We start from the raw sequence: 12,779 nt of genomic DNA on the forward strand, positions 1-12,779 counted from the left end.
TTGATACATCAATGTTAACTAAGTCATGATGGGTAGGGCTGGCAAAGTTTGTTAAATAGCAAATCTGTTTGTTCAATGGGAAAGTTAGCTCCTGCTGAGAACTGAGTCCCAAGGTTTCAAAGGGCACCCAGAAAATGCTTCACCAACATAAACACCCACTGAATGTCATCCCAGTCAACCTTAAAACCCTCCAGCAGACTTTATATGATCTCTAACTTCTACATCTTCAGAATCAAGATAGCCACAAAGAAAACCCACTTACGTGATCAAATGAGGAGTCCAGGCCTTCACTCTTTCAACATCATTATTACTAGATACAAGAGGTATGAAGATGGAAAGGTAGAGGGCAGACAGTAAGAACTGGGTAGATTCTCCTGGGTTAGTATAATTTTTTGTTTCTGTCTAGGAATTTACACATGCATCCTGCTTTCATCACAATCACAACACATTAATAATTGGAAAAGAAAGTAACTGGAAAACTATATGGAACCCCAAGGTGGTCTTTAAAACTTTTGTCAATTCAAAGCTATGAACAAGGCCTTTTAACAAGAAGACATAAGGTGATCTGAGTCTTGAGGACACACTTAGGACAAAAGAAAAGTAAAAGACAGTCTAGCCATTTTCCTTCTCTGAAGTTTGAAAAAAAAAAAAAAACAGACAACAATATGAAGTAGCTACAAAAAATCCAGGAAAACAGGCAGAATACTACTATTTCCTCAACATGGTGCAGTATCTACAGAACAGAGATGGAATTGTATGGAAAGTCTTCATATACCATGATTTCCACTCAGTGCAAATTGGAGATCAAGGTAGAAAAGCAAAACATATGCTTTAAGAACAATAAATAGCAAAACAGAGTTAACCACCAGAAAAGTGGAATGTCTAAATTTTAATCAGATTTAAAAATCAACTACCACAGGTTAACACAAACATTTCAAAGAAAATTGTTGCTGACAGAGGAGATGGTTCTCAAGTTTTCAAACATCTTGACTTTGTTTTCAGTGGGAAATCAATGCAGTCTTCAAAGATCATGCATGAAAATTAGTTTGTAGTCATAATTGGATACTTTTGAACATATTTTCTTTTTAAAACACAGAAACTAAAGTTGATCATAGAAAAACTGATCATTCTCGAAAACACCCAAGAAATATTCCACATGAGCAGTACATGTTGTGCCAGCTACTTAGGAGGCTAAGGTGGGAGGAATTACTTGAACCTAGGCTTTGGAACTAGCCTGTAGAGCAAAGAAAGACTATAAGAGTCAATCTCAAAACAACAAAAGACTAGTAGGATGATGGGCTCAGTGACAGAATTTGTGCTTAGCATGAACAAAGCCATCCACATCTTCAAACAAAATTTTAAATGAAATGTTTTCCCTGCTTTACTCCTATTTCTTCACCAAATGAAAACACACTCTTCATTACAATCTATGTGTCAAGTATTGTAAAATCCTAAAAGTGCACTTTGTGCCCTTTGCTGATAGACCATTTAGTCATACAGGAAAAGGGGGGAAAGGACTACAGTTAACAATGCCTTGGCTTATCACATACTCTATAGAACTGGTAGGAAGTTCACTCTTTGACTCGCAAACTGAAAACTCAAAGAATAACTATGGTTCTCCTGATGACTGCTCTCTTCACTTGATTACACTGGAAGAATAGATGAATGCATCCTTCAACAGTATAGGAGTCTCCAAGTCTCTGTCATTAGCTTCAGGGATTTTTAATGGATAAAGGATTTCTTTAATTTGCCACAAGTTTATAGTCATAGAAACAGATGATACAGCACAGAACATGACCTAATAGAACTGAGCATGGAAGGCAGGATGGGATAGGGGATATAGCTAGTGAGAACCATTTCTTTAGACTCTCCCCTGTGTTCCTTAGACTTTGGAGAATAAGTATGTCCCTGTTTTTATCTGGTTGGATCTACAGGGTTATCTCTCACATGAAAGTTTTGTGTCGTCTGTTTATGATCTGCTACATGAGAGAAAGCTGGGGAAATATGTGAAAGTGACTCTTTTTCTTGTACAATTTTCTTCACTATTTCAAGTGCTATGTTTGGGAGTGGCCTATCCAGATCCTATCACAAACATGGCAGTATATTTTATCTTTCCATTGCAAAGAGACACAGAAAGACCTAGAAGCTAATGAGAAACAATCAGGAACTTGAAGAAAAGAAGCAGAGTCATATTATCACTCAGTCTCTCACTGGTACTACAGCCAAAGGAGTTATTCCTATTCTACTTACATGAGGCCATGATCTTGACTTGGGCTGCCAAAAGGGGATTTCAAGGCAAGTCAGTATGAAGTAGAGTTAGAATTCATTTAAGGCCATCCTTTTCGCCAAGATGGCGCTGAAAGTGAAGAAGGAAGCTCCTGCCCCTCCCAAAGCCGAAGCCAAAGCGAAGGCCTTGAAAGCTAAGAAGGTAGTGCTGAAAGGCGTCCACAGCCACAAAAAGAAGATCCGAATGTCACCCACCTTCCGGCGGCCCAAGACCCTGTGGCTCCAGAGGCAGCCAAAATATCCTCGGAAGAGTGCGCCCAGGAGAAACAAGCTTGACCACTATGCTATCATTAAATTCCCACTGACCACTGAGTCAGCCATGAAGAAAATAGAGGACAACAACACTTGTGTTCATTGTGGATGTCAAGGCCAACAAGCATCAGATCAAACAGGCTGTCAAGAAACTCTATGACGTTGATGTGGCCAAAGTCAATACCCTAATAAGGCCTGACGGAGAGAAGAAGGCCTATGTTCGCTTGGCTCCTGATTATGATGCCCTAGATGTTGCCAACAAGATTGGGATCATCTAAACTGAGTCCAGATGGCTAATTCTAAATATACACTTTTTTTTCACCATAAAAAAAATCATTTAAAAAGAAGTAGAGCTTGACATGGTGGCACATGTCTTTAACCCAGAATTCTGAAAGTTGAGGTAGGCAGATCTCTGTGAGTTCAAGACCAGCCTGGGCTGCATAGTGAATCTGTATAAAAGAAATAGAGAGAAAGGGGGGAGGAGAAGACTATAATTTGGGGGTTAAACATGGATGGAGAGAAAGGCATGGGACAAAAGACCTTAATTGTATAAATAAATAACAAGATGTGATTTGTGGGTTTTAAAGTTATATTGTTCAATAGATAGACTCTTCAAAGATTAGGCAAAAAGTTAAAATTAAAAGTAAAAAAATCTTGCTAGTGTATGCAATAGTTTCAGTGTTTGGAGGCTGATTATGGGATGGATCCCTGGGTATGGCAGTCTCTAGATGGTCCATCCTTTCGTCTCAGCTCCAAACTTTGTCTCTGTAACTCCTTCCATGGGTATTTTGTTCCCTATTCTAAGAAGGGGCAAAGTGTTGACACTTTGGTCTTCATTCTTCTTGAGCTTCATGTGTTTTTCAAATTGTATCTTGTATCTTGGGTATTCTAAGTTTCTGGGCTAATATCCACTTATCAGTGAGTACATATCATGTGAGTTCTTTTGTGATTGGGTTACCTCACTCAGGATGATGCCCTCCAGGTCCATCCATTTGACTAGAAATTTCATAAATTCATTCTTTTTAATAGCTGAGTAGTACTCCATTGTGTAAAATGTACTGTTGAGGGGCATCTGGGTTCTTTCCAGCTTCTGGATATTATAAATAAGGCTGCTATGAACATAGTGGAACATGTGTCCTTATTACATGTTGGAACATCTTCTGGGTATATGCCCAGGAGAGGGACTGCTGGATCTTCCGGTAGTACTATGTCCAATTTTCTGAGGAACCTCCAGAATGATTTCCAGAGTGGTTGTACCAGCTTGCAATCCCACCAACAATGGAGGAGTTTTCCTCTTTCTCCACATCCTCACCAGCATCTGCTGTCACCTGAATTTTTGATCTTAGCCATTCTGACTGGTGTGAGGTGGAATCCCAGGGTTGTTTTGATTTGCATTTCCCTGATGATTAAGGATGTTGAACAGTTTTTCAGGTGCTTCTCAGCCATTCAGTATTCCTCAGGTGAGAATTCTTTGTTTAGCTCTGAGCCCCATTTTTTAATGGGGTTATTTGATTTTCTGGAGTCCACCTTCGTGAGTTCTTTATATATATTGGAAATTAGGCCCCTATCTGATTTAGGCAAGATTTTGCTGAAAGGACCCTGATATAGCTGTCTCTTGTGAGGCTATGCCAGGGCCTAGCAAACACAGAAGTTGATACTCACAGTCAGCTATTGGATGGATCACAGGGCCCCCAATGGAGGAGCTAGAGAAAGTACCCAAGGAGCTAAAGGGGTCTGCAACCCTATAGGTGGAACAATAATATGAACTAACCAGTATCCCCCCTCCCCAGAGCTTGTGTCTCTAGCTGCATATGTATCACAAGATGGCCTAGTCAGCCATCATTGGAAAGAGAGGCCCCTTAGTCTTGCAAAGTTTATATGCCCCAGTACAGGGGAATGCCAGGGCCAAGAAGTGGGAGTAGGGGGGTAGGGGAGTGGGGGGGGGGTATGGAGGACTTTTGGGATAGCATTGGAAATGTAAATGAAGAAAATACCTAATAAATAAAAAAGTAAAAAAAAGTATGTGTGTGTGTGTGAGAGAGAGAGAGACAGACAGACAGAGAGACAGAGACAGAGACAGAGACAGAGACAGAGACAGAGACAGAGACAGATGGATTGCTTATCCCCCTTACCTTAGAGAATGTTGTTTTGTAATTGAAATTGAGAGATGACTTCCGTGGTACTTTTTTCAAATTTAGGAAAGAGAGAGAGATCCTGAGAAACTGATGGTCTATATATATTGACCTCTAGCATGTTTCACTAGCTGTTCTAACAATCTTGCGTAACATATCACTCTGAAAAGTATCGACTCTGTAGGCAGTCTTTATTAAAGTTTTGATTTTCTAATTATTTTTATTTTGTTTTATATGTGTGAATGTTTTGCCTGAATGTATCTCTATTCATCATGTACATTACTGTTTCCTGTAGAAGCCAGAAGAAGGCACCGAATCCCCTGAAACTGAAATTACAAAGGTTTGTGATCTACCATTGAACCTGGGTCCTTGGGAAGAGCACTAAGTGCCCTTAACCACTAAGTCATCTCTCCAGACCCCTACAGTCTTGATTTTGTCAATTATGTCAAAACTTAATTCTCAGTCATGGAACAGTGCATACCTGATCTCGTAGTGACAGGTTTCTTTTCTTTCCCATGTGCCCTTAAGTTTTTTTTACTTTCCAATTTGTCCTGAATCCCATATTACTGCCATGTGTGATAGTACACAGCTGTAATCTCAACACTCAGGAGGCTAAGGCCAGAGGCCAGACAGGACTGCAGAGTGAGTTTAATTAATCTTCAGCTACAGGATGAGATGATGTCTCAAAAAATAGCAACAGGGCTAGAGATATGGCTTAGTCAGTAAAGTGCTTGGTGTACAAGCATAATGAGGACCATGAGTTCAGTCCCCAACACCCACAGGGAAAATAAAAGCAGGTGCAGTGATGCATGCCTGGAATATAAGAGCTGGGAAGACAGAGACAAGAGCTACCTGGGGCTTGCTGGTTAGCTAATCCAGTTGAATCCATGAGCTTTGGGTTCAGCGAAAGACTCTGTTTTTAAAAAGTTAGGTACTTTGGGTATAGCATTGGAAATGTAAATGAGCTAAATACCTAATAAAAAATGGAAAAAAAAGTTAGGTGAAGAACAATTGAGAAAAACAATAATATCAATTTTTGTTGCATTCACACACTCAGTCACACAATCACACACACTCACACATATACACTCACATACACACACTCACTCTCACACACACAGACATAAACATACTCGCTTACACGCAGACACACAAAATCATACACACTCACACACACAAACTGACTCTCTCACAGACACTCAGACTCAAACTCACTCATACATATACTCATAAATTTTCACACACACTCACACACAAACTCAAATACACTAACACACACACTTATACACACTCACACACACTACCTCACACACTCAGATACATTCACACATACTCATACGCACACACACACACACACACACACACACACATAAATTACATTTATTTGTCCATTATTTCTCTCCCTCAGCCTCTTTCCATAAACTAAAATGTTTTCTCAAGCCCTTCCTGTGACTCCTCTTCATCCTTGGCTCCCATCCTGGTTTTGCACTCCCAGACAAACCTGAATCGTTTACTCCAAGAGAAGTTGGCCTTATCTTCCATAATCTTTAAGCTTCTAAACTATGTTAGAAGCCTTATTCAGTTGCTACAGCATGTATACCACGCTGATCAAAGAGTAATACCAAGAATCCTGTGCCACAGCATCCAGAGCTGATCCTGTGCCACAACATTCCATATCCAAGTACCATCAGGAGAGAGCTGACCTCCCTGGGGTGCGGTCTAGCCTGTGAGTGCAAGTAAGACCACCACTTCTGCTCAGAGGAACCCACCCAGAGCCCTCAGGCACAGGAAACGAGGAGCAGCCTGGGACAGGAACCTTCTACTTTCCCTCTGTGCCCAGAGGTGATCCTGTACCACAGCACTACATACCCAAGTCCAGGAGAGAGCTGGCCTCCCAGGAGTGCTGACACACCTGTGAGCACAGGTAAGACTACCACTTCTGTTCAAATTCCTGGCCCAAGAGGGATCCTCCCAGAGCCATTAGGACACAGTAACCAAGGAGCAGTCAGAGACAAAATCCTTCTGGTTTCTGTCTACACTCCAGAGATGACCCTGTGCTGCAGCTCTCCATACCCAAATTCCTCCCAGAGAGAACTGGTTGCCCAGGAGTACTGACACACAGGCTTGCAGGATGGGCAATACACAGTCAGAGATAGAAAGACCAACTAATACCAGAGATAACCAGATGGTGAGAGACAAGGTCAAGAACATAAGCAACAGAAATCAAGGCTACTTGGCATCATCAGAACTCAGTTTCTCCACCACAGTGAGTACTGAATACCCCAACACACAAGAAAAGCAAGACTATGATTTAAAATCTCATCTCATGATGATGATAGAGGACTTAAAGAAGGACATAAATAACTCCCTTAAAGAAATACAGGAGGACACGGACAAGCAGGTAGAAGACCTTAAAGAGGAAACACAAAAATCCCTTAAAGAATTACAGGAAAACACAACCAAATAGGTGAAAGAATTGAACAAAACTATGTAGGATCTAAAAATGGAATTAGAAACAAGAAATCACAAAGGGAGACAGACTTGGAGGTAGAAAACCCATGAATGAGATCAGGAGTCATAGATCACCAACAGACTAAAAGAGGTAGAAGAGACATTCTCAGGTGCAGAAGATACCATAGAAAACATTGACACAACAGTGAATGAAAATGTGAAATGCAAAAAGCTCCTAACCCAAAAACATCAAGGAAATCCAGGACACAATGAGAAGACCAAACCTAAGGATAATAGGTATTGAAGAGAGTGAAGATTTCCAACTTAAAGGGCCAGCAAATATCATCAAACTTACAGAAGAAAATTTCCCTAACCTAAAGAAAGTGATGCCCATGAACATACAAGAAGCCTACAGAATTCCAAATAGTTTGGACCAGAAAAGAAATTCCTTCCATCACATAATAATCAAACACCAAATGCACAAAACAAAGAAAGAATATTAAAAGCAGTAAAGGAAAAAGGTCAAGAAACATACAAAGGCAGACCTATCAGAATTACACCTGACTTCTCCCCAGAGGCTATGAAAGCCAGAAGATCCTGGGCAATTGTCATACAGAACCTAAGAGAACACAAATGCCAGCCCAGGCTACTATACCCAGCAAAACTCTCAAATACCATAGATGGAGAAACCAAGATATTCCATGACAAAAAGAAATTTACACATCTTTCCACAAATCCAGCCCTACAAAGGATAATATATGGAAAACGCCAAGACAAGGAGGGAAACTACACACTAAAATAAGCAAGAAAGTTATCTTCTTTCAACAAATGCAAAAGAAGATAGCCTCACAAACATAAAAATAGCATCAAAAGTAACAGGAAGCAACAATTACTACTCCTTAATATCTCTTAGCATCAGTGGACTCAATACCCCAATAAAAAGACATAGAATAATGGGCTGGATATGTAAACAGGACCCAGCATTTTGCTGCATATAAGAAATGCATCTCAATGTCAAAGACAGACACTCTGTCAGAGTAAAGGTCTGGAAAACAGTTTTCCAAGCAAATGGTCCCAAGAAACAAGTTGGAGTAGCCATTCTAATATCAAATAAAATCAACTTTCAACCAAAAGTAATCCAAATGGATAAGGAAGGATACTTCGTACTCATCATTGGTAGAAAAATCCACCAATAAAAACTCTCAATGCTGAACACCTATGCTCCAAATGCAAGGGCACCCACATTCATAAAAGAAACTTTACTAAAGCTCAAAGCACACATTGCACCTCACACAATAATAGTGAGAGACTTCAGCACCTCACTCTTGGTAATGGACAGATCATGGAAACAAACTAAACAGAAACACATTGAAACTAACAGAAGTTATGGACCAAATTGATTTAACAAATATCTACAGAACATATCACCCTAAAACAAAAGGATATACCTTCTTCTCAGCACCTCATGGTACCTTCTCCAAAATTAACCATATAATCAATCAAAAAACAGGCCTCAACAGATACAAGAAGATTGAAATAATCCCATGCATCCTATCAGATCACCACGGACTAAGGCTGGTCTTCAATAGCAACAAAAATAACAGAAAGACCACATACACATGGAAGGTAAACAATGCCCCACTCAGTGATAACTTGGTCAAGAAAGAAAGAAAGAAAGAAATTAAAGACTTTTTTAGAATTTAGTGAAAACAAGGCACAACACGTCCAAAATTATGGGAAACGATGAAAGCAGTGCTTAGAGGAAAACTCAAAGCTCTGAGTGCCTCCCAAAAGGAACTGGAGAGAGCATACACTAGCAGCTTAACAGCACACCTGAAAGCTCTAGAACAAAAAGAAACAAACATACTCAAGAGGAGTAGAGGGCAGGAAATAATCAAACTCCGGGCTGAAATCAACCAAGTAGAAACAAAAAGAACTATAGAAAGAATCAACAAAAACAAGAGCTGGTTCTTTGAGAAAATCAACAACATACCCCCCCAACTCCCCTAGCCCCCCACTCCCACTTCTTGGCCCTGGTGTTCCCCTGTACTGGGGCATATAAAGTTTGCAAGAGCAAGGGGGTCTCTCTTTCCAATGATGGCTGACTTCATCTTGTGATACATATGCAGCTAGAGACAGGAGCTCGGGGGTTTACTGGTTAGTTCATATTATTGTTCTACCTATAGGGTTGCAGACCCCTTTAGCTCCTTGGGTACTTTCTCTAGCTCCTCCATTTGGGGACCTGTGATCCATCCAATAGCTAACTATGGGCATCCACTTCTGTGTTTTCTAGGCCCTGGCATAGCCTCACAAGAGACAGCTATATCAGGGTCCTTTCAGCAAAATCTTGCCTAAATCAGATAGGGGCCTAATTTCCAATATATATAAAGAACTCAAGAAGGTGGACTCCAGAAAATCAAATAACCCCATTAAAAAATGGGGCTCAGAACTGAACAAAGAATTCTCACCTGAGGAATACCGAATGGCTGAGAAGCACCTGAAAAAATGTTCAGCACCCTTAATCATCAGGGAGATGCAAATCAAAACAACCCTGAGATTCCACCTCAAACCAGTCAGAATGGCTAAGATCAAAAATTCAGGTGACAGCAGATGCTGGCGAGGATGTGGAGAAAGAGGAACACTCCTCCATTGTTGGTGGGATTGCAAGCTGGTACAACCACTCTGGAAATCATAAGATAGATAAACCCTTAGCCAGACTAACCAAAAGTCACAGAGACAGTATCCAAATTAACAAAATCAAAATGAAAAGGGAGACATAGCAAAAGAAACTGAGGAAATTCAAACTTCATCAGATCCAACTACAAAAGGCTATACTCAACAAAACTGGAAAATCTGGATGAAATGGACAACTTTCTAGGCAGATACCAAACACCAAACTTAAACCAGGATCAGATAAACCATCTAAACAGTCCCATAACCCATACAGAAATAGAAGTCATTAAAAGTCTCCCAACCAAATAAAAAAGCCCAGAACCATCTGGTTTTAGTGCAGAATTCTATCAAACCTTAAAAAAAGACCTAATACCAGTATTCCTCAAACTATTCCACAAAATAGAAACAGAAGGAACACTATTCAATTCATTCTATGATGCCACATTTATGCTGCATATTGTCCCTAGGAGTTGAATGGTTTCTGTCTAATCAGGAACTTGTCACAGATTCCTTTCATAGAGGACTTCATAAAAGATTTTTTTCTATTTCTATCATGTTTAATGTTCCAAACACATTTTAAAAACTGGTTGAGTGCATATTTTAGCTTCAAAAGATATCATGTATCATTAAGAGGCATTTAACTATTATAAATTATTTTGATGACTTAAAATGTCAATACTAGCTGCATATGTATCAAAAGATGGCCTAGTCGGCCATCACTGAAAAGAGAGGCCCATTGGACAGGCAAACTTTATATGCCCCAGTACAGGGGAACGCCAGGGCCAAAAAATGGGAATGGGTGGGTAGGGGAGTGGGGGGGGTGAGGGGGGGGACTTTTGGGATAGCGTTGGAAATGTAATTGAAGAAAATACGTAATAAAAAAATGTCAATACTGAGTTGTATATTTTAAAATAAATTGTATTAGTTTAATAATTAAAAAGTTGGCTATAAAAGTATTCCAATTCCCTTTAAGAAAATGCATCTTAATTTATAATCAATGCAGGCATCCCCTGAAGTTGAAATTTTAGTTTTGCTGGGTTACTTCGGAAATGGTGAGCACAAATCTACATTTTATATAATCATACCAGTTTATTTTTATGTGTGTGGTGCAAAAAACCAAGATTTTCAGAAAGAATACCAACTAGTTAAAATTCTTTTGTATATGTCCCACTAAATTATTTTAAGTACTTTATAATATTTTAAATCATATTTTAGTGATCCAATAAATAAAACAAATGTTCAGAAATTTTAAAAAACTTGACTAATACCAAAACCAAAATTACAGACATGTGCATGGGAGTCCACAAAGCAATCAAATTGAGGAATTTGGGGTTGCTGGGGCAGCTGTGACCACATTCCTGCCTTGTAGTAAAGGTCACAGTCAAGGCCTCTGCAACAAAACAGACTGACAAAAGAAAGGCATAGCAAATTTACTTCAGGTTTTACAGGGCACATGAGTCTTCATATTGAAGACCCAAATCGGGGGAAACGATTTCTATGTTTCAGAATGGACAGCCATGTAGAATGTAATGATACAAAAGCATGTGGATGTCATGCTAACAGGCCAAGGGGTTGAGCCAACCCCTGTCAGGTGGGATTTTTCTTGCCTTCACTCTAGCATACCCAGCTATGGACAGGACATATCCGGAATGAGAGACTTCAAAAGAAAAGAGACAGCATGGCCTTTCCAGCCTGTACAGCTTGCTTTGATGAAATGGAATTTCAGTTTCTATAAGCCACCTTGGAGCAAAGGAAATCTGGTTTCAATGATCCATTTTGGGGCCAGTATGTGACAGAGACAGCAGACATAGAGGCAGGAGAAAGGTCAGAGAGACACTTGGCTCCTGACCCCTTCCAGTTTCCACTGACTCAAAGATACTGTGCTTTGGGATATTTTTTGGACTCCATTAGGGGCTAATTCGAATATTAGGCTAGATGAAGGAAATGGAGCTTGGTGCTTCTGGGGGGAATAAGTTATGAGAAGGTGACTAAAAGCTGTTTGCTAAAGTAATTAAACAGATAAGAGACATCTCAGTTTCTAAAAGCTGTCTTCAGGGTAGCTCTCTTCCTGGTATGCCAGAGAGGCTCTGTTATATTACTGGAAATTTTGGAGACCTCTACATGGGATACCACATACTGCCAAGGAAATTAAGGTGCTCTTCTTCAGGTTCTTGGTCTCATTAATAAAAAAAAAAAATTTAAGAACAGACTCAGGAGAGAAGTAATAGCCTGGAAAGAGTGAGAAAGGCCAGAATGTCTGGAAAAGCCCACCTCTGCATTAGCAATCATCTGAAAGAAATCATAAGAGGTATGAGGAGGAGGAAGGGGAAAAAGCGGAGGAAGAGGGAAGAAGGAAAGAAGGAAGTATGTTACAACTTAGGCAAGTAAACCTTACAAAACCACTGTAGCAATTCCACCGAGGAGGTGGGTGGGGTAGGTCTAAGAAAAAAAAGTACATTATCTCATGAAAAGAAAAATTATTCCTCCCATCTATTTAGCATAGCCTTAGGTGAATCTGCTTTCTAGGGGATGGTCCTGTTACTAGAATTTTGGAGTCATTCATGGCTGCTGGATGATACAGGGGAAATGGGTTCCCATTCCCCGCTTGAGGTTCTTAACATCATTATTAAAAACAAATTTAAGGATAAACTAAAAAAAAAAATTGGAGATGTAAAGAAAATTGTGTTACAGTTTAGAAGAAGAATTCCTCAGAGCAGGCAAGCTGTAACACCTCTGCAGCTGCTCAGAGGAGGAGAATGGAGGAGGAGAAAAAGAAAAGCTTAAGCCGGCACAGATGTCAGACATATAATGGACAACTATCTACATGGTAGGGAGGGAGAGCTATGAAGAAAGAGATAAGGAAGCCTCAAATGTTGATGAACTCTAATATGTTAAGGAAAGCATGTTTTAAAATGACATTGGAAAAAACGGAGAAGTTGGAAAGCTGTAAGGTTACAGCCCAGTAATTGCACTGGACAGGAAAGA

At 39.9% G+C, this 12,779-nt stretch overlaps 1 pseudogene; it reads left to right on the forward strand.

Moving 5' to 3' along the window:
- Positions 1-2,350: 2,350 nt before the first annotated feature.
- Gm5384 lies at positions 2,351-2,864 on the forward strand (annotated as a pseudogene).
- The last annotated feature ends 9,915 nt before the right edge of the window (positions 2,865-12,779 follow it).

This window comes from Mus musculus, chromosome X, assembly GCF_000001635.26.
Source record: "Mus musculus strain C57BL/6J chromosome X, GRCm38.p6 C57BL/6J".
Classification (NCBI taxonomy): Eukaryota; Metazoa; Chordata; class Mammalia; order Rodentia; family Muridae; genus Mus; species Mus musculus.